This window comes from Herpailurus yagouaroundi, unplaced genomic scaffold (genome assembly GCF_014898765.1).
Source record: "Herpailurus yagouaroundi ecotype Mexico unplaced genomic scaffold, PumYag 28, whole genome shotgun sequence".
NCBI classification, from domain to species: Eukaryota; Metazoa; Chordata; class Mammalia; order Carnivora; family Felidae; genus Herpailurus; species Herpailurus yagouaroundi.
Window position 1 is genome coordinate 20,394,520 of NW_024412376.1, and position 23,486 is coordinate 20,418,005.

At 36.7% G+C, this 23,486-nt stretch overlaps 1 long non-coding RNA gene across 1 annotated transcript; it reads right to left on the bottom strand.

The window, feature by feature from the left end:
• Nucleotides 1-16,805: 16,805 nt before the first annotated feature.
• Nucleotides 16,806-22,874, bottom strand: LOC121027282 (uncharacterized). Its single transcript, XR_005788640.1, has 3 exons — nt 22,800-22,874; nt 17,482-17,552; nt 16,806-17,377 (listed from the first exon to the last, which is right to left on the bottom strand). It is a non-coding gene; the product is annotated as an uncharacterized LOC121027282 (long non-coding RNA).
• Nucleotides 22,875-23,486: the final 612 nt, after the last annotated feature.

Below are 23,486 nucleotides of genomic sequence, written 5' to 3' on the forward strand. Positions count from 1 at the left end.
CACAGGGATATTCCCATATGCCCAATAAGAATATTTTTAAGTGAGACATGCTCCAATTTCTGCAAAACTTGTAACCAATACAATTTCAGTAACAAAGCAGATATGCACCTCTCAGTTACAGAGATTTTTAAAAAATAGTCATGTAGATTGTTTATGTGCAGAACTTATAGTCTGCGGTGGATTCAAGAAAATACAACAGAGTAGAAGAACTCTATCACTGCTTTCCCTCATGCAGGCAGTTCCAAAAGTGTTACCTAATTGCAGACAAACAGACTTAATGCTGAATTTACTTTGATTCACAAAGAGAGAAAGAAAGCCAATTGGATGGCTAGGGTGGTTTGGTTTAATGTTAAAAAGTGTGTGACTATCCTCATGAATGACAAGCCTGGCACTGTAGCCAATATACCACATTTTAGACAGCTACTCTTGGCTGAAACCATGAAAGTTTAAGATATTCTTACTCATGGACTCTTCTCTGACCAGCTATTTCTAGAACAAATAAAGCTGACTTTGAGGCTGTCATTGTCAAAACTACAGTTCCCGGAGAGGACAAGATGAAACTGTCCTCCAAACTTTAGGCTGTTGCATTTTAATGATCTTGATGAGACAACCTAGAACACACAAAGGTGAATCTGTGACTTACCTATTTAGCTGTGTCCCACTGTAAAATATTGTGTTTTGAACCATCGTACTAATATTATAACATAATTACATGTCTTTGAACAGTATAATTATACATGTTTATAAACATGTGTTCTGAACTACTCTATCCTGGAGTATTTTTGCTTGTTTTTGTTTTGATATGCTTCTAATGTTAAGACTCTATGATACTAAAGCAAAAAAATTATACAGTTCTTGGTATTTATCCATTTCAAACTTCTTTACTGTTTGGTTCATCTCTCTGCCCATGTTAAGACCTCTTTCATCTGATTCCATCATTTAGTTTCTTTATTAACCTTCTTAACTCTCGTCACTCACAAATTTAATGAGTGTGCCCTTCATATCTTTATCCAAATCCCTAATGAATGTATCAAACAGAATATGGGCCAGGATAAAGCCATGAAACTTACCATCAGAAAGCTGTCATCAGATAAACACCTTCTGGCTGAAGGTGTTCAACCAGAAACTGATCAAGCTAGCAGTATTATGATTTAGTCCACAATTTTCCCTCTGTGTGATATCATATGATATCAACAAAAGACTTTACAGAGGACATTTGACTTTTTCAAAATATTAAAGTGAACTTTTGTTTCACACTTATACCAATGAGGTCAAAAATTTATTAAACCAGGGGTGGGGTGCCTGGCTGCTTTGGTCAGTGGAGCATGTGACTCTTGATCTCAGAGTCATGAGTTTGAGCCCCACGTTGGGCATGGAGCCTACTTAAAATAAAATAAAATAGAAGTTGATATCAGAAAATATATATTTTTTAATTTATTAAACCAGGGTAAGCCCAACCTGAAGAGTAAAGAGACATACTCAGGGCTCCTGTGTGGCTCAGTTGGTTAAGCGTCTGACTTTTGGTTTCATCTCAGGTCACGATCTCGGGGTTCATGAGTTTGAGCCCCGCATCAGGCTCTGCACTGACAGTGCAAAGCCTGCTTGGGATTCTCTCTCTCTCCCTTTCTCTGCCCCTCCCACTCTCTCTCTCTCAGAATAAATAAATAACTTTAAAAAATAAAAGAGAACTACTCAAACTTGGTTACACTTATTATCTCAAGTAGAAAAATGTATCACCCAATGCATTCACTTCCTGACTTGACATTTCACCATAGACCCATGGTATTTCTTCTGCCCCATAAATAGGAATCAGAGAGACCAAGTTTAATTCATCTCTATTTATTCCACAATGTCTAGCACACAGTTTTATTCATAATACTGTGGAGTCTACTCCATGCCTTTCTAAGGTCAGGATGCTCTTGCCAAAACAGAAGTTTCTGTCACCACTTATCCCCATAGAAACCCAGCGGTCACTTGAGTTTACTATTTCCCATGGCATTGCAGAGAGAAACATATAAACAGAGCAGCTAAAATATGTGTTAATCTCAAGGCATGGGGCATAACACTGATTTCGCACTCAACAGATGATGAGGTAACTGGCTAAAAAGATCTCTAGGTTTAGGCAGGGAGATATTGCTACTAATACGCCGTCAATATTTTAGCTGTTGATATTAGCTGTCGTTGACTTTAAATGAAACACAATAATGCCTCCATTTAATAACAATAATGACCCCTTACCTTAGACCACTGGTCCAGGGCTGCACAGCTTGGACATGTGACTGGTCTATCCACCCAGGAAACTGATCACCAGCTATCAGACTGCTCCTGGGGATGGATTCAGGCAGCCCCTAGCCTTTTGCTTATTTTTCCTGTGCTTCAGTGCTCTCTTCCTGCTACACCTAAATTCTCATTATCCCTCCCACACAAAAGTCCCAATCTGCCCCTTTTTTTCTGACAGTAGAACTCAATGTGTCCCCTCTCCCTGAAGTATTAGGAACACAGAACGTATTTATCCTTTTGTAAGTTAGAAAATGCATATTTTTTAAAAAATGTCCAGCTTACACTCTCTGGTAGATAAAGAGATCCTTTACTATGTCTTGGGGAATTTCCATTTTCCCCAAAGATTCTTCTAAATGCATCAGGAACAAAGATGAGGAAAAACATAAGATGAGCCTGTGCTACACACAAAATGCAAACTCAAGAAACGTTCTTTCAGTGCATGAATCAATGACTCAGTACAGGTTATATAAGATATTTTGAATGTAGTGATTTCAGAGAACTATGAATGGAAGTTTAGGCATGCTGCACTGCAAGACACTTCTTAGAAAAGAAAAGCGAAGATTTTAGGACCTACGAAACAGTGAGATGGACAGATTCAGGAATTCTCTCCCTCAATAGACCAGGGAGTTGAGGCAGGAGAAGGAGGCTTAAGCAGAGATCATAGATTAGCAGGAGACTGGCACAAATATCAAAGAAGTATGTTCAAGTGCAGAGGAAAGATTCAGATGAGTTATAAATCATGTGCGAAGTCTAAGCCTGAAGAGCTAGCTGAATCCTACGGCTAAAAACAGGTGCAAGAGAGCCCCCTAGTGTTCCCGCGCAAAAATGCAGCTCCACGTCCAGCTCCGCGTGCTTCTCCCTCCCGCATTGCAATGACAGGTGCTCTCCCAGCCTTGGTGAAACACACCTTTTGGTGGGCACCAAAGCAGATAGCGAGTTGTGGTATTTAGGCACTCAGAGATGTGTTTCACCCGTCCCATTTCGTAGCCCACCCGCTCTTTTTAGAAATAGAAAAACTGAATTCAAAAGAGAAAGCAACGTGCCAGAGAGTAAGCAAGGAGAGAGAAACCTGAAAAAACCGATGGGACCAGAACCCAGGACGACCTATCTCGCTCGCCCTGAGCTTTTTCTCTTTACTGAGCCACCTCCAGTACCTTAGTTGGCTTTTCAAACTGGTCCACGATAGATCAAGAAAAAAAAAAAAAAACGATTAAAAGGCTCTGGTGTAGGCATACTGCTTTCTGAACAACTATTTGTATCTACCAATTATTGAATCTCTTGTATGTGCTATCCACTCTAAGGAAGATGTGAGAAATAGTACCCCAAATCCTTACTGCCCTAAAATTCAGACATTATTACACATAAATTCTATGTAGAAAACTAAAACTCAGAGAGTGTGGGTCATGTACCCACACACATTTCTAAATTGCAAATTTAAACCCAGGTCTGTCTCCCAAAACTCAGATGGGTCCCATTAATGCCCTATCGCCTTTCCGGACCTATTTCAGTGTGAGAAAATTGGTGTAAAAGAAATATTTCACTGTGAACATTTCATTATCTCTTTATTAGAGTTGTGTTTCCCTCTCAGAGTAATTCTACTTATTTCTTATCCTCCAAAGCAGTATATATCAAGTATCATTTCAACAAGTGTTATGATTTTATTAGCATTTCTTTTTATACTTATTTTCAAATAAAATAATATTTTCTCTCAAGTAAGGCCCCCTAGTTTTCCAAAGAGGTATTAACTTATTTATATCACCTAAACTCACAAAACCTTTTAGTGGCACATTCGGACCAAAAGTACATATTTACTCTATACTTCTCTGCCCAATTCTTTCTATATATCATGACTGTTATGTGACTTTTTTGTCTAGTCTCTAATTTTTTACATAATGTGGTTCCACTTACCTATATAACCAAAGTGCCAGATACAGTGTAAAATAATTATTTATTTATTCCAGCAATATTTATGTATTACCCCAGATGTTCCAGGCACTAAGGAAAGCACCTAGTTTGGGAAACACAAGGAAAGGAGTAAGAAAGAGTGGTTGCCCTCAAGGAGTTTACAGTTCTGGGGGAGGGACAGACCCATATGCAATGTGATGGATATTATCATAAATCTTCAACGGGTAATAATAAGACGTAGTGAAATAAATCCAGGAAGGACACTCGTGATAAGTTTCAAAGGGGTAGGTGAACTTTGAGATAAATTATTCATGTATCCTTTGTTCCCGTAAGTCATCTTTCTGGGTCACCTCCCCACACATACTTCTTTTACACTTCCTTATGCAATCATCACCTCTCCCTTCCTCCTACTCACTCCGTTCCTACCCAGCCATATGCAACAAATTGCCTCAGTTATACCTCATAGTGTTTCAGATATTCCCTAGCAGTTCTGATCTCAATTTTTAACACCACACTATTTAAAGCGGACAGCTTCTGTAACTGCTGTAATATGGCATGGGTTTCAAAAACAAAAACAGAAACAAAAACAAAACAAAAACAAACAAAACAGATTCTATTTAAACGGAATCAAATAAAGCCCAAAGGAAAATCCTCATCCATCTCAGAACAAGTCACAAACAGAGTAACCCTGCAACGCAGGCATTGCTGACCACAGCAACTCGGTGCCCCACTGGCACGTCTCAAGTAAGATCCAGCCTCCCTGAGAAAGACTCCATATGCTTCTCTGAATAAAAACAGACACACATTAGACACTTTCTCCTCACAAAAACACAGCTGCATAGCAACCAGCCTGGAACAACTAGGGGGAAAAAAAGAACACCCAAATGCCCTGTCAGCCAAGTCCATCAAGTCAAACCTGGAAATAATGTAACGTGTTAATGAAGCTACTCCCACCAGCACCCACACATCCAACAACAACAGCCAAAACAAAACCTTAGAACCTGTCAAGTGAGCATATTTTTCTATTGTTCAATAAATCCCACTGTCATCTAGATGCTAGCTGTTTACATGGACTAATGCCATGCTTACATAGCCAGTTTTAATTTCAATTATCGCCTATTTGCAAATGCACTGAAGAAATAAAATACAAATAGATCATCCTTTTGTTTTAAAATTTTCATAATAATAAAATTCACAAGATACATTTCTGTCCTCCTTCTCCTAGATGTCATTAAAGCAACTTTTTTTTTTAAACATCTTGTCCCGGGTTTTAACATTCCCCCCACCCTGTTAGCTAAGCAAGCTGTTTCTCAGAGTTGAACATAAAACTTCAGTCAAACACTATGAACTTAGGTGCCTAAGTTTGAGATCTTGTAAAATAACAGCTTCTAAAATTATTAACTCAGAAGTTGGCCAACACTCTTCTAATTACCATATAGCATTTTCTTCTGCTTAAAAAAAAATCTGCATGCCTTATAAGTATCTTTTACACACATAATTCTATTCTTTCCCAGCTTTATTGAGATAAAATTGACAGAGAACTGTATAAATTTAAGATATACAATGTGATTTGATATTCATGCGTATTGCAAAATGATTACCACAATAAAGTTAGTTAACATATCCATTACTTTATCATTCTTTTTTTTTTTTTTTTGTGGTGAGAACTTTAAAAATCTATTCTTTTATGGAGCACCTCAGTGGCTCAGTCATTAAACGTCCAACTCCTGATTTCTCACAGTTGTGAGATCAAGCCCCATGACAGTCTCTGGGCTGACAGCATGGAGCCTGTTTGGGGTTCTCTCTCTCCCTCTCTGCCTCTCCTCCACTTGCACACACACACTCTGTCTCTCTCTCTCTCAAAATAAACAAATAAACTTTTAAAAAATCTATTGTTAGTATGCAATAGAGTATACAAATAACTAATAATTCTCAAGTATACAATACGGTATCGTTAACTACAGTCATTATGCTGTATATCCCCAGAACTTACTCATAACTAGAAGTTTATACATTTTGATCACCTTCAACATTTCCCCCAACTCCGCCCCTGGCAACCACCAATCTAATCTCTGTTTCTAGAAGTATAATGTTTTTAGATACCATATGTGAGTGAAATAATTCAATATTTATCTTTATCTGACTTATTTCACTCAGCATATGCCCTCAGTTTTATCCGTATTGTCACAAATAGTAAGATTTCCTTCTTTTCGTGGCTGAATTCCCTTGTATGCGGCAAAGTACATCTCTCTCCATTAATCCAATAACAGGCACTTAGGATGTTTCCCTGTCTTGGATATTGTGGGTAATGCGGCAATGAACATGGAGCTGCAGATGTCTCTTCAAGATAGTGATTTCATGGGATACCTGGGTGGCTCAGTTGGTTGAGCATCCAACTTCGGCTAAGGTCACTATCTCACGGTTCATGGGTTCAAGCCCCGCATTGGGCTCTATGCTGACAGCTCAGGGCCTGGAGCCTGCTTTGGATTCTGTGTCTCTCTCTCTGTGCCCCATCCCAGCTTGTGCACTTGCGCTCTCTCTCTCTCTCCCTCTATCTCAAAAATAAACATTTTTTAACAAAGTGATTACATTTCCTTCAGATATATACCCAGAGGTGGAATTATAGTCCTATCTCTAATGCTTGGGGAACTTCCATACTGTTTCTCACAGTGGCTGTACTATTTACTTCCCTACCAGTAGTGCACAAGGATTCCTTTTCCTCCACATCCTTGCCAACACTTAGCTCTTGTCTTTTTGATAACAGCCATTCTAACAGGTGTGAGATGATATGTCACTGTGATTTTAACTTACTTTCCCTGATAACTAGGAATGCTGAGCATGTTTTCATGTACCTGTTGGCTATCTAAATGTCTTCTTTGGAAAACAGATCTTTTCAGGTCCTTGGCACACTTTTCAATTGGCTTGTTTTTGGTTTTGGTTTTAGTTTTGGTTTGCTATTGAGTATGAATTCCTTATATATCCTTTTGGATATCAACCTCTTAGATACATGATTTATAAATATGCCCTCCCATTCCATAGGCTGCCTTTTCATCTTTTGATGGTTTCCTTTGTGTGCAGAAGCTTTTTAGTTGTGTAGTCCCACTTATTTTTGCTTTTGCTGTTTATTTTTGTTGTTATAACCCCCCAAAAAACTCATTGCCAAGAACCATATCAAGGAATTTTTCCCCTAAGTTTTCTTTTAGAATTTTTATAGTTTCAGGTCTTACATTTAAGTCTTTAATCCATTTGAGTTAATTTTGGTGAATAGTCTAAGAGAAGGGTTCATTCTTCTGTGTATGATTATCTCATTTTCTTAACACCATTTATTGAGGAAACTATTCTTTCTCCCATTGAGTATTCTTAGCTCTTTTGTCAAATATTAGTTGACTATACATTCAGGGGTTTACTTCTAGGCTATTGATTCTGTTGCATCGGTCCATGTGTTTATTTCCATGCTAATACCATACTTGTTTGCTTATTAAAGCTCTGCAGTTTAGTTTGAAATCAGAAAGTATGATTCCTCAAGTTTTGTTCTTCTTTCTCAAGATTGCTTTGGCTAGTCAGAGCCTATTATCGTTCCATACGAATTTTAGAATTTTTCTCTATTAGAAAATGTATTCCGGGGCGGGGGGCACCTGCGTGGCTTAGTCGGTTGAGCATCCAACTTCGGCTCAGGTCATGATTTCATGATTTGTGAGTTCCAACCCCGCATCAGGCTCTGTGCTGACAGCTCAGAGCCTGGAGCCTGCTTCAGATTCTGTGTCTCCCTCTCTCTGCTACTCCCCCACTGACACTCTGCCTCTCTCTCAGAAATAAACATAAAAATTTTTTTTTAATGTCATTGGAATTTTGATGGGAATTATATTAAAGCTATAAATGGCTTTGGGTAGTATGGACATTTTAACAATATTAATTCTTCCAATCCCACGAACACAGGATATCTTTCCATTTATTTGTGACTTCTTCAGTTTCTTTCATCAGTTTTATAGTTTTTAATGTATCCATCTTTCACCTGCTTGGTTAAATTTATCCCTAAGTATTTTATTATTTGGGTGTTATGGTTAATGGTATTTTTTTACTTCTTTGTCAGATATTCACTGGTAGTATACAAGTGCATTTAATTTATGTACGTTGATTTTTGTATCATGCAAATTTGCTGAATTTGTTTATCAGGAGTTTTGGGGGTGTAGTCTTTAGGATTTTCTACATGTAAGATCATGTCATCTGGAAACAGACAATTTTACTTCTTTCTCTGATTCGGATGCCTTTTCTTTCCTTTTATTGCTTGATTTCTCTGGGTAGAACTCTTAACAGTATGTTGAATAAAAGTGGCAAGAGTGGGCTCACTTGTCTTATTCCTGGTCTAACTGGAAAAGCTTTCAGAACTTCACTGTTGAGTGTGATGTTATCTGTGGACTTGTCATATACGGCCTCTATTATGTTGATCGTGTCATTTTAATTGTGTGTCACATTTACTTACTTGCATATGATGAGCCATCTTTGCATCTCAGTAATGAATCCTACTTAATCATTGTATATTATCTTTTTAATGTGCTATTGAACTTGATTTGCTAGTACTTTGTGGAGAATTTTTGCATCTATATTCCTTAGGATTGGCCTGTAGTTTTATTCTTTGTAATGTCCTTATTTGGCCTTGAATTACAGTAATGCTGACCTTATAAAATGAGTTTTGGAGTGTTCCCTCCTCTTCAGTATTTTGGAAGAGTTTGGAAGAGAAGTTTTGGCATTAATTCTTCCTTAAATGTTTGGCAAAATTCACCAGGGAAACCATCTGGTTCTGGGCTTTTCCTTTCTTTTCTTTTTTCAATCTCCTTAGTCATTATTAGTCAGTTCAGATATTCTATTTCTTCATGATTCAGTCTTGCTAGGTTGCATGTTTTTAGAAATTTATCCATTTATTTTGATTATCCAATTTGTTAGTAAATAATCACTTATAGAAGTCTCTTTTGATCCTTTGCATTTTGGTGATATCAGTTATACTGTTTCCTTTTTTATTTCTGATTTTTTATGAGTCCGTGTCTTTTTTTCTTAGTCAAGTTAAAGGTTTGTCAATTTTGCTCATCTTTCCAAAGAGCCAACTCTTAGTTTTGTTAAAATTTTCTATTGTTTTCTTATTCTCTAAATCATTTACCACTGCTCTAATCTTTACTATTTTCTTCCTTCTGCTAACTTTGGGCTTAACTTGTTCCTCTTTTCCTAGTTCTTGAAACTACAAGATTAGGTTGCTTATTTGAGACCTTTTTTCCCTTGAGATATATATTTAGAGTTATAAATTTTCATCTTAGAACTGCTTTTGCTGTGGAGGAGCCAACATGGCGGAACAGCATGGAAGTATTTTTCGTGTCTCATGTCCATGAAATACAGCCAGATCAACACTAAACCATCCTGCACACCTAGAAAACTTATCTGAGGATTAACACAACAATCCACACAATCTAAACAACAGAATTCAGCAGAAAGAGAAAAAAATCTATTTTTTTTCAATTTTTGTTAAAAATATTTTTTAATTCTTTTCTACTATATTTTTTAATTTGTGTAAATTTTACAAAATTTTATTTTACTTCCATCATTTCATTTTATTCTACATCAGTGTATTATTTTTTCCACTTTTCAAATTATTTCCTTTTTTTTCTTTATTTCCCCTTTTTCTCTAATCTATCAAGAGCCTTTCAACACCCAGACCAAAACATACCTAGGATCTAGCACCATTTACTCTATTTTGTGTGTGTGTGTGTGTTTGTTTTAAACTTTTTAATTTTAACATATTTTTTAATTTTAATTTTTTTCTTTTACTTTTAATTTTTTATTACCTCTTTAATTCCTTTTCTTCCTTCAAAATTATGAAACAAAGGAATTCACCCTAAAAGAAAGAGCAGGAGGAAATGACAGCCAGGGACTTAACCAACACGGATACAAGAAAGATGCCTGAACCAGAATTTAGAATCACGATAATAAGTATATTAGCTGGAGTCAAATATAGATTAGAATCCCTTACTTTGGAGATAAAAGAAGCAAAAGTTAGTCAGGATAAAATAAAAAATGCTATAACTGAGATGCAATCTCAAATGGATGCCACAGTGGCAAGGATGGATGAGCGAGAACAGAGAATCAGCGATATAGAGAACAAACCTATGGAGAATAATGAAGCAGAAAAAAAGAGGGAGATTAAAGCAAAAGAGCACGATTTAAGAATTACAGATCAGTGACTCATTAAAAAGGAACAACATCAGAATCATAGGGGTCCCAAAAGAAGAAGAGAGAGAAATAGGGATAGAAGGGTTTTGTGAGCAAATCATAGCAGAAAACTTTCCTAACCTGGGGAAACACACAGACATCAAAATCCAGGAACCACAGAGGAATCCAGATTCAACAAAAACTGAACATCAACAAGGCATATCATGGTCAAATTCACAAAATACTCAGGCAAGGAGAGAATCAGGAAAGCACCAAGGGGGAAAAAAAGTCCCTAACCTACAAGGGAAGACAGATCAGGTTTGAGGCAGATCTATCCACAGATTCTTGGCAGGTCAGAAAGGAGTGGCAGGATATATTCAAGGTGCATAATCAGAAGAATATGCAGCCAAGAATTCTTTATCCACAAGGCTGGATATGCTTCAAATTAGAAGGAGAGATAAAAAGTTTCCCAGACAAACAAAAATTAAAGGAGTTTGTGACCACTAAACCAGAGAAATTAAAGATGAAAAAAAACAAAAACAAATAAATAAAGACCAAAAGCAACAAACACTAGGAAGGACCAGAGAACACCACCAGAAATTTCAACTCTACAAGCAACATAATGGTGAATAAATTTATACCTTTCAGTACTCACTCTAAATGTCAATGGACTAAATGCTCCAATCAAAAGACACAGGGTAACAGAATGTATGAGAAAACAAGACCCATCTAAATGCTGTTTACAAGAGACCCACTTTAGATGTAAAGACACCTTCAGATTGAAAATAAGGGGATGGAGAACCATCTACCATGCTAATGGTCAACAAAAGAAAGCCAGAGCAGCCACACTTATATCAGACAATCTAGACTTTAAAATAAACACTGTATCAAGAGATGCAGAAGGGCATTATATCATAATCAAGAGGTCTATCCACCAAGAAGACCTAAAAATTGTAAACATTTATGCACCAAATGTGGAGCACCCAAATATATAAATCAATTAATCACAAACATAAAGAAACTCATTGATAGTAATACCATAATAGTAGGAGACTTCAACACCCTACTCACAGTAATGGACAGATCATCTAATCAAAAAATCAAGGGCCACAGTGGTGCTGATAATCAAAAAATCAACAAGGAAACAATGGCTTTGAATGACACACTGGACCAGAAGGACTGAACAGATAGATTCAGAACATTTCATCCTAAAGCAGCAGAATATACATTCCTCTCCACTGCACATGGAACGTTCTCCAGAATAGACCACATACTGGGACACAAATCAGCCCTCAGCAAGTGCAAAAAGATTGAGATCATACCGCGCATATTTTCAGACCACAACACTATGAAACTCGAAATGAACCACAAGAAAAAAATTGGAAAGATAACAAATACTTGGAGACTGAAGACCATCCAACTAAAGAATGAATGGGCTAACGAAGAAGTTAAACAGGAAATTAAAAAGTATATGGAAGCCAATGAAAATGGTAACACCACAACCCAAAACCTATGGGATGCAGCAAAGGCAGTCATAAGAGGAAAGTATATAGCAATCCGGGCCTTTCTAAAGAAGGAAGAAAGATCTCAGATACACAATCTAACCTTATGCCTTAAAGAGCCAGGAAAAGAACAGCAAGTAAAACCCAAAACCAGCAGAAGACAGGAAATAATAAAGATCAGAGCAGAAATTAATGCTATCAAAACCAAAAAAAAAAAAAACAGTAGAACAATAAAACCAGAAGCTGGTTCTTTGAAAGAATTAACAAAATTGATAAACCACTAGCCAGTTTGATCAAAAAGAAAAAGGAAAGGACCCAAATAAATAAAATCAAAAATGAAAGAGGAGACATCACAACCGACACAACAGAAATAAAAACAATAATGAGAATATTATGAGCAATTATACGCCAATAAAATGGGCAATCTGGAAGAAATTGACAAATTCCTAGAAACATATACACTACCAAAACTGAAACAGGAAGAAATAGAAAATTTGAATACACCCATAACCAATGAAGAAATCAAATTAGTAATCAAAAATCTTCCAAAAAACAAGACTCCAGAGCCAAATGGCTTTCCAGGGGAATTCTACCAAACATTTAAGGAAGAGTGAACACCTATTCTCTTGAAGCTGTTCCAAAAAATAGAAATGGAAGGAAAACTTCCAAACTCTTTCTATGAAGCCAGCATTACCTTGATTCCAAAACCAGAGACCCCACTAAAAAGGAGAACTATAGACCAATTTCCCTGATGAACATGGATGCAAAAATCCTCAACAAGATATTAGCCAACCAGCTCCAACAATACATTAAAAAATTATTCACCACAACCAAGTGGGATTTATACCTGGAATGCAAGGTTGGTTCAATATCTGCAAAACAATCAATGTGATTCATTACATCAATAAAAGAAAGGACAAGAACCATATGATCCTCTCAATAGATGCAGAGAAAGCATTTGACAAAATAAAACATCCTTTCTTGATAAAAACCCTCAAGAAAGTGGGGAAAGAAGGATCATACCTTGAGATCAGAAAAGCCATATATGAAAGACCCAATGCTAATATCATCCTCAATGGAGAAAAACTGAGAACTTTCCCCCTAAGGTCAGGAACAAGACAGGGATGTCCACTCTCACCACCGTTATTCAACATAGTATTGGAAGTCTTAGCCTCTGCAATCAGACAACACAAAGAAATAAAAGGCATCCAAATCAGCCAGGAGGAGGTCAAACTTTCACTCTTTGAAGATGACATAATATTCTACATGGAAACCCAAAAGATTCCACCAAAAAACTGCTAGAATTGACTCATGAATTCAGCAAAGTTGCAGGATATAAAATCAATGCACAGAAGTCGGTTGCATTCCTATACACCAATAATGAAGCAACAGAAAGGGAAATCGAGGAATCAATCCCATTTACAATTGCACAAAAAACCATAAAATACCTAGGAATAAATCTAACCAAAGAAGTGAAAAATCTATACACTGAAAACTATAGAAAGCTTATGAAAGAAATTGAAGAAGACATAAAAAAATGGAAAAAGATTCCATGCTCCTGGATAAGAAGAACAAATGTTAAAATGTCAATGCTACCCAAAGCAATCTACATGTTCAATGCAATCCCTATCAAAGTAACACCAGCATTCTTCACAGAGCTAGAACAAATAATCCTAAAATTTGTATGGAACCAGAAAAGACCCCGAATAGCCAAAGCAATCTTGAAAAAGAAAACCAAAGCAGAAGGCATCACAATCCCAGACTTCAATCTATACTACAAAGCTGTCATCATCAAGACAGTATGGTACTGGCACAAGAACAGACACTCAGATCAATGGAACAGAATAGAAAACCCAGAAATGGACCCACAAACATATGGCCAACTAATCTTTGACAAAGCAGGAAAGAATATCCAGTGGAATAAAGACAGTCTCTTCAGCAAGTGGTGCTGGGAAAACTGAACAGTGTCATGCAGAAGAATGAACCTGGACCACTTTCTTACACCATTCACAAAAATAAACTCAAAATGGATGAAAGACCTAAATGTAAGACAGGAAGCCATCAAAATCCTCGAGGAGAAAGCAGGCAAAAACCTCCTTGATCTTGGCCGCAACAACTTCTTACTCAACACGTCTCGGGAGGCAAGGGAAACAAAAGCAAAAATGAACTACTGGGACCTCATCAAAATAAAAAGCTTCTGCACAGTGAAGGAAACAATCAGCAAAACTAAAAGGTAACTGACAGAATGGGAGAAGATATTTGCAAATACATATCAGATAAAAGGTTAGTATCTAAAATCTATAAAGAACTAACTTATCAACACCCAAAAAAACAATCCAGTGAAGAAATGGGCAAAAGACATGAATAGACACTTCTCCAAGGAAGACATCCAGATGGCCAACCGGCACATGAAAAAATGCTCAACATCACTCATCATCATCCGGGAAATACAAATCAAACTCACAATGGGATACCACCTCACACCTGTCAGAATGGCTAACATTTACAACTCAGGCAACAACAGATGTTGCTGAGGATGCAGAGAAAGAGGATCTCTTTTTCACTGCTGGTGGGAATGCAAGCTGGTGCAGCCACTCTGGAAAACAGTATGGAGGTTCTTCAAATAATTAAAAATAGAAGTACCCTATGATCCAGCAATTGAACTACTAGGCATTTATCCAAGGGATACAGGTATGCTGTTTTGAAGGGGCACATGCATCCCACTGTTTATAGCAGCACTATCAACAATAGCCAAAGTATGGAAAGAGCCCAAATGTCCATCAATGGATGAATGGATAAGAAGATGTGGTATATATATACAATGGAGTATTACTCGACAATAAAAAAGAATGATCTTGCCATTTGCAACTACGTGGATGGAACTGGAGGGTTCTATGCTAAGCGAAATTAGTCAGAGAAAGACAAATATCATATGACTTCACTCATATGAGGACTTTAAGACACAGAACAGATGGACATAAGGGAAGGAAAGCAAAAATAATACAAAAACAGGGAGGGGGACAAAACATAAGAGACTCAAATAAGGAGAACATACAGAGGATTATTGGAGGGGTTGTAGGAGAGGGGATGGGCTAAATGGGTAACAGACTTTAAGGAATCTGCTCCTGAAATCATTGTTGCACTATATGCTAACTAATTTGGATATAAATTTAAAAAATAAAAATAAATAAAAATAAAAAATAAATTAAACAAAAGAACTGTTTTTGCTGCATTTTGTGAGTTTTACTAATTCTGTTTCCAGTTTCATTTGTCTCAAGATTTTTTTTTAATTTTTTTGATATCTTCTTTGACTCATCAATTGTTCTATAGTGTATTGATCACATATTATGAATTTCCATGTATTTGTAAATTTGCCAGCTCTCCTCCTGTTGTTGATTTCTAGTTTCATACCATTGTGGTCAGAAACAATACTTGATATAATTTCCCTCTTCCTGAATTTGTTACTTCTTTACCAGCTTAACATGAGGTCTATCCTAGAAAATGTTCCATGTGCACTTGAGAACAATGTGCATTCTGGTTGTATTGGATGGAAATATTCTGTATGTATCTGTTATGTCCATTTGGTCTGCAGTGTTTTTCATTTCTACGGTTTTCTTATTGAATCTCTCTAGATGATCTATGCATTGTTAAGAATGGGTTATTAAAGTCCCCAACTCCTATTGTATTGCTGTTTTTTTCTCCTTTTCATTCTATTAGTATTTGCTTTATATATTTAGATGCTGTGCTCATTATATAATGACCTTCACTGTTTCTTGGGCCATTTTTAGCTTAAGTCTATTTTGTCTGATATAAGTATGGTTACCCATGATCTCTTCTGTTTTCCATTTGCTTGAAATATCTTTCTCCATTCCTTCACTCTCAAACTGTGTGTCCTTAAAAGTGAGTCTTTTGAGGTCAGCATATCATTGAATCCTTTTTTTTAATCCATTCCATGCCTCTTTATTGGAGAAAATAATCTGTTTATATTTAAAGTAATCATTGTAAATAAGTAAGGACTTACTTAGTGCCATATAGTTCATTTTCTGTTTGTAGACACTTTGTTTCTTCTTTCCTCTCCTATCTTCCTTTGTGATTTGATGACTTCTTGTGGTGGTATGAATCCCTTATCATAATATTTTGTGTATGTACTGTAGGTTTTTCCTTTGTGGTACCATGAGGCTTACATAAATTATCTTTTAGTTATAATATGCTATTTTAGGCTGATAACAACTTAACTTCAATAGCATAGAAAAATTTACACTTTTACTTCTTTCCCACTCACATTTTAGGTTATTGATGTTACATTGAACATCTTTTTATATTGTGCATCCATAAAAAATTATTGTCATTATGGTTACTTTTAATACATTTGTTTTTAACATTTAAACTGGAGTTGTAAGTGAATTATGCACCATTACAATATTAGAAAATTTGACTTTGATTATATTTTCACTATTACCAGTGAGTTTTACAAATTCATACATTTTTTCTATGTTAATTAATTTCTTTTTATTTCCACCTGAAGAACACCCTTTAGCACTTCTTGTAAGATAGGCCTATCTGTGATGAATTTCCTCAGCTTTTGTTTGTTCAGGAAAGCCTTTATTTCTCCTTTTTTTCTGAAGGACAGCTTTGTTGGGTATAGTAAGTTTCTGTCTTTACCAGAGCCCAAAGGCTATTTTTGTGCTTCTCCTGTGAACTCCAAACTGCACTGAAATTAAGTACTGAGATCTCCAATATATGTACTTTATCTGGCATATTTTGGTCACAAGGCAGGGCTGTCCATGCTAACTCAAGGAATTGTTCTGGGGTAGTTGCCATTTAAGGATAGCCATTTTTCAAGTTCCTATGTGTGCAATCTCACAATTATTCCCAAATGAGGCATGAGCTGGCACCAAAGCCCAATTAGTCTGAATAGCAATTGGGATTTACTCTTACTTGTTAATGAGAAAAGGTTAAAGTGTCCATTATGAACTTTGGTAAGAATGCCTTGATACGTTCCCATCCATCATCCCACCCAAGAAACCTAATGTTGATTGTAGAATCTGTGATTTTATCTGGGTTCATGACCGTTGGTTGCTCATCAAAGTTGGAAGTTGATCACTAATAGAGGTTTCATCTCTATCCACTCATCTATCTACTCAAAGCCCATCATCATATCAATATGTCATATTAAATAAGACTTGATGGTAGCCTCTCAGACTGATATTTTTGTAAAAGTTTATATATTGGAAATTTTTCATTTGCCTAGAGAAACAGTAAATAACATGATAAGAAAACTCCACCAGAGTGGTTAAGCCCATGATCTCTGAATCAGACTGTCTGGGTTCAAATTCTAGCTCTGCTACATACATTCATATGAGCTTCTATATCTCAATTTCCCAATTTATAAAATGAAGCTAATAATAGTACCTACCTCACATAGTTCAGCTTTGAACCTTAATTTTTAACCAACTGAATCTCAATATTTCCTCATGTAAAAACAAGTTCCTATCCTAAAAATAAAACTCCCAATTAAAAGGAGAAGAAGCATAGATACATGTTCACAAAAATGCATTTTACAGTTGCCACCTCCAAGAAACATTATTCTGATTCTTACCTTTTGGGTTTTAATCCATTTCTTGTGAAGTTACTTGTGTGAGAGACTCATCTTGTTTACATTGCTTCTTCCTAAGACTGAAGGGCAAAACCTAACTCACTGAATAAGTTGAAGCTTCTATTAATTCCAGTAATCCAATGAAGCTAATTTACAATTTTATAATTTTTCTGACCCCAAACAGCCATACTATCTGAATTTTACTAAAGATGGTGATCACTGGCCATCTCACCCCAACTTTTTATTTTTAACTTGTTTGTAGTATCACAATGCTGCCACCATTTGCCCCACTCTTTTTTACTCCTTAGTAATAATCTAGTCACAAGGGGTGATGAGCATGGAAAAACAAATGTCATTGCCATTGAAAAGTCATGGGTACATGATTCTCTACCAAGTGCTCTGCACCTTAATTCAGTATTTCTCTGCTCAAGTAGTCTTTTATTGGGCCAGTCCCAGTTTTGGCTCCTTTTGTTTTGTTTGAGCATTAATTCCGCTATTAAAAATTGCACCCTTTGTGGAATGTCTTTTCCTCCCTTGAGGGCTATGAATATAGACCTGTAATCAAGGTTTGGGACCAAAGCTACTCCAATCAGACTTATCCCAGGTCTTTGCATCTTTATGGAAGTGATATAAGAACAAAAATGTCAAAATTTATTTATTCCAGTGGTGGTTCCTGGACAAGACCATAAATAGTTTTGCCCCTGAAGCCAACCTGTCTCAGACTTATTCTTCAGCATTTCTGCATATACTTTTAAGAAATTTTTTTTGCTTTAAGCTAATATTACTCTCTGCACCTTGAAACAAAAGGATCCCACCTATTAGCATTTGTACCTGCTCATGGCCCCACAGTTAAAAATCAAAATCCCTTTTGATGATGTGGGTTTTTTCCCCTATGGGTTTCCGAAAATGAAAGCAACCACCCCAATTATTCTCTGCTTATAAGAAATTTACTACTTTTCATTAAAAAGGCATTTTACGTGAAAGGCTTATGATAGACATCTGAAAACGTGCTGGTTATTTTCCATTTGCCTTTCCAGATCCACCCTCCCCTTGCTTCCCTACTCTCTCTGCTTGAGGCCACAGAGGCTCATCTGTTTGGAGTCATCAACAGGCTCCCTTGCACTGTTGTTTCCAGTTGGACTCAGTCAATGGAGAGCCCCCAGAAAAAAAAAATCAAGGAAAGAAGAGAGTGAGGTTGGTGTGTTAGTCCTTGGGCTCCCTCCCTGCAGATTGGCCCTGGGCTGGCTGCCTGGCTCCTCTACCCCATGTTGCAGCCCTGCCAGGCAGCCCTTTCCATACAATCCCTTTTCCTCACCTCTGTAGGCTTAGGAGTGGTGTAGCACCACAGTGCTGAATTATCTCAGTGGCTCCTCCACATGAAACTATACCTCTATAAATACAGTTGATATCTCAGTGTTTCATCTACTTCCTGACAGAATCCCACCTATTACAGCAAACTGGCATTGTCTTTCACCCGTAAGAATATCCTCTTTTAGTCATTGCCACATAGTTGTCAATACCCTATGACCAGATTCAAGAAACAAAAAACAGAGGTTTGTGATCTGATGAAGTGATCCAGGCAATTGCCATAGTTTCCTCACTTAGCTCAGTTTTCTAATCTCTGCAGGACTGAAGCCCATGATAGGCACTGGTCACTTTTTATCTAATTCATCCCAAATTTATGATAAAATTCTCTCTTTCTTGCTGCAAGGGATATAAAGATGAAATAGTAAAGTTGGCTCTTATCATGACTTTAGGCGGCAGGGAAAATTTAGCATTGGCTACTGCTATTTGCAAAACTGAGTCATGCTAGATAGGAAGTTATTATGAACACAAAAACAGTTTGTGGAACAGTCCATTCCAGTTTTTTATCTACTGATCATATATTTCCCTGACATCTCTTTAGGCCATGAACCTGAGCAATTTCCCCTGTTACAAAAGTTGGGTGGATGTGTCAACTTAGTCATTAGGGCAGCTGCCCAGTTCTCGGGATGTGTCAAGCATCAGAAAAATGATACACTGGTCATTTGCATTTAGTTGTAGGCATATGGTTTTACTCCCACATATATGCTCTCTCTCCCAGAAGTTCTCAAAAATCAAAATAAGTGGACTTGCAGCCCAAACAGTAAAGATGCAATTTCTTTAGAGACTGAAGCAGACCATGGCTAGGCTTTCTATAGCACAAAGGTTTAATATCTGTCCCATGGTGAGGAATTGCCTTCTATGGTAATAAGATGAATCTTTTCGTAAGGGGTGATGTGGCCCTGCAGCAAAACTGTACCTCTGGGCTCCTCTGCATAGTCTACATCGACCTTTGATTTCTGAGGGCCTCACCTTATGTTATATATATCTGATATATACCCTTTATATATGCACATTATATATATCTGATATATACCCTTTATACTGTTGGCCCTTTTTATACTAAATCAAAATGAGAGACCCCTTGCACTGAGTAAATCATTTGTCTGGTTTTCAAATCTAGACCAGATTTTTTTTGGCCTGGCCTAACTCAGTAACTAAAGTGGACTGAGAATGAAGCCAACAGGTTCTCATATGAAAGAGACTTAGATTCTAATTCCAACTCTGTTATTTACAAGCTGTGTGTTTCAGGTCAAAGAATTTCACTTTACTAAGCCTTAGTTTTCTCATCTATGAGAGTATCTACATCATAAAATAACATGTATTTAAAGCACTGAGCACAGTGCCTTGCATATTACAAGCACACCATAAATATCAGCAATTATTATTACATTATAATGCCCAGCAACAACTGTAAGCCCAAAGATCAGGCCTAAAGGAGTCATTTTCACATTATAGATGCAGTGGATAATAAGAAGTACCTTGAAAAAAATCCTTTTATACTTTTAACCTGTCCCAGAATAAGAATCATAAGATCAATTTTATATAGATTCTACCACAAAATTCCCCAGCAAGGCAACAAAATTCATCTTATGCACTAAAATTGAATATTTGTGCTGATTACATTGGACAAGTCAGATAATGGATTTCATTTAAAAAAAAAGGGAAAAGCTAGAACCCAAATAAAAAGTCATCAACAGAGGATTTTACTTTACACAATAAAAAATTTAAACCTGTACTATCTGTAAAAGCATGGAAAGCTCGAGTAAAAGGGACTTAAATCTGTTTGTTAGACTTAGTCTCAGATGGGTAATTCATAATGTCACAGTTTGACCACACACTTAAAAAACAAAAACAAAAACAAACAAAAAAACAACTAATGGTGCCAACTGTATTTTCCAAAGATTACCTCAACTGTATTTCCCATCATACATGCTCTTTTATGATGTGGATTTGTGCTCCTCCATCGGGAAGTATTTATTTCTCCACCCTGTTGAATCTAAACGTGTCCTGTGACTGCTCAGATCAAGTGAAATTGGGAGAAGTCACTCTGTGCCAGTTTCATACGTAACCATTAACTGACCTGGCAGATGCTATGCCTACAAAACCTAAGCCATATGGAATGGCCCTCCTTCCATGGCCCCAGTAGTTGCCTACAGTTGGCAACAACTGCCAGCCACATCAGAGAGCTACCCTGGATGTCCAGCACAGTCCCACTTCCAATGACTCCATCCCCAGTCTCTATAGACAACAACCAAAGAGATCAGTAAACCCAGGACTGTGTGAGAAAATCATACACGGCATTCAAAACCACTGCGATGTTGTTGTTGCTGTTGTTGTTTAATGTTTATTTATTTTTGAAAGAGTACAAGGGGGGAGGGGCAGAGAAAGGGGGACAGAGATCTGAAGTGGGCTCTTTGCTGACAACAGAGAGTCCAATGTGGGGCCTGAACCCATGAACCACAAGATCATGACCTGAGCCGAAGTCGGAGGCTCAACTGACTGAGCCAACCAGGTGCCCCCACTGTGTTTTGAGTTTGTATACTAAGTAGCAACAAATGACCAGAGCAATTAGCCACATTTGACTTAAATACCTGTTTTTAGCCCTCTATCTGGCTCCACCTTCCTTTCTGATAAGCAATAAACACTTGGGATTCCTTTCCTAGATACTTGGTTCAAATCATAACTATTTATTTAAAAGTCCCAATTATCTGAATATCTTTTAGTCAATAATGCTTTCTACATTAACATATCAGCAACTTGAAAAAATGTGATTTTATTAAAATTTTCCAACATCATTTGATTGAACAAACTAAGAAATCAACAACAGCAGACAAAACAATCTCTAGCTACATCAGTACAAGCAGAAACACAAGTAAATCAAACCAGAAGATTTATGGCAATTTTTTCTACGGCTAGAAATTCCTAAGAACTTTAGAAAAATCTCCGTGTGATAAGGTCTAGTCATAATAACATAAGCAAATATGATATCATTTTCTTAATGTATAATCCCTTAGGAGATATTTGAATAATATACTTCAAAGTAAGTACTACTTCACAGAAAGGCAAGTAAATGGTAGAATTTTTTTTTCTGTGAGAAGCAAGGATTCCTTTCAAATTTTCAATTCATGTATTTAAATGCAAATGTAGGTATATAAATACATTCTAAAAGTCTTTTTTTTAAACTATTTGTGTATGCCAGAAATAAACCCATAGCAATTATGTTATTATGAAGATTAAAAGCAAAAATTCACTTAAGAATGATCAGTTAAAATATCAAATTTAAAATATTATATGAGGTATTTTTTAATTATTTATACATACATGGAAAAAAATGGGAATTGTAACTTTACACAATGCACATAAGAAAAAAATCAAAACACTGGTTTTCAGAAATAGATTTTAAAACTATATAAGAATTTTGCTAGGGGCACCTGCATGGCTCAGTCAGTTAAGCGACTGACTCTTGATTTTGGTTCAGGTCATGATCTCAGGGTTGTGAGATTGAGCCTCACGTCAGGCTCCATGCTCTGCATGGAGCCTGCTTAAGATTCTCTCCCTCTCTCTATGCTCCTCTCCCCTGCTGGTATGCACTCTCCCTCTCTCTCTAAAAGTAAAAAAAAGGGGCGCCTGGGTGGCGCAGTCAGTTAGGCGTCCGACTTCAGCCAGGTCACGATCTCGCGGTCCATGAGTTCGAGCCCCGCGTCGGGCTCTGGGCGGATGGCTCAGAGCCTGGAGCCTGTTTCCGATTCTGTGTCTCCCTCTCTCTGCCCCTCCCCCGTTCATGCTCCGTCTCTCTCTGTCCCAAAAATAAATAAAAACGTTGAAAAAAAAAATTTAAAAGTTAAAAAAAAAAAAAAAAGGTTAAAATTAATAAAATAAATTAAAAAAAACAATTTTGCTAGAAACCTTGTTAACTCCATAGTTTTGATTATCATATGGGTTAATTCATGGCTCACCTTCATTGTTTTCATATGGTAACATCATGCTTCTCTCAATATCAGTAAGAAGCTACTAACATTATCCATTGGTATCTAAAAGAGAAGTGCAAATTAGAACTACAAGGAGATAGCCTTTTTCACACATTATATTGGTAAACTTCCATAAGTTTAGCAATGTATCTCACTGGCAAAGCTGTGGGGAAAAAGCATGTTCATAACTTTGTTGGTAGAAATACAAACTAGCACCACCTCTGTGGAGGGAAATTTAGGAATGTCTAGCAGACTTACTTAGGCATTTGTCTTTGCAGCAACAATTCTATTTCTAGTAATCTATCCCAGACATAAGTTAGCAAAAATATAAAATGATTTAAACATGAGGTTAATTGACATAGTATTTCTTGTATTAGCAAAAGAGTAAAAATAATCCAATTGTCTATCAACAGGAGAACTGGTTGAATAAACTATGAGACATCCATATAACTGAAGCCATGCAGCTGTAAAACAGAATGAATAAAAGCTACATATGTGGACACAGAAGAGTCTTTGTTACATATTTTAGTGTAAAAAAGCAAGATGCAGAAAAGCAGATATAGGATAATGCCTTTTTAAAAATTAAGGCCAAAATGTGAATACAAATATAAAATATTTACAAAATTAACATAGAATCATAAACCACTTATAAACAATATAGGGGTGCTTGGGTGG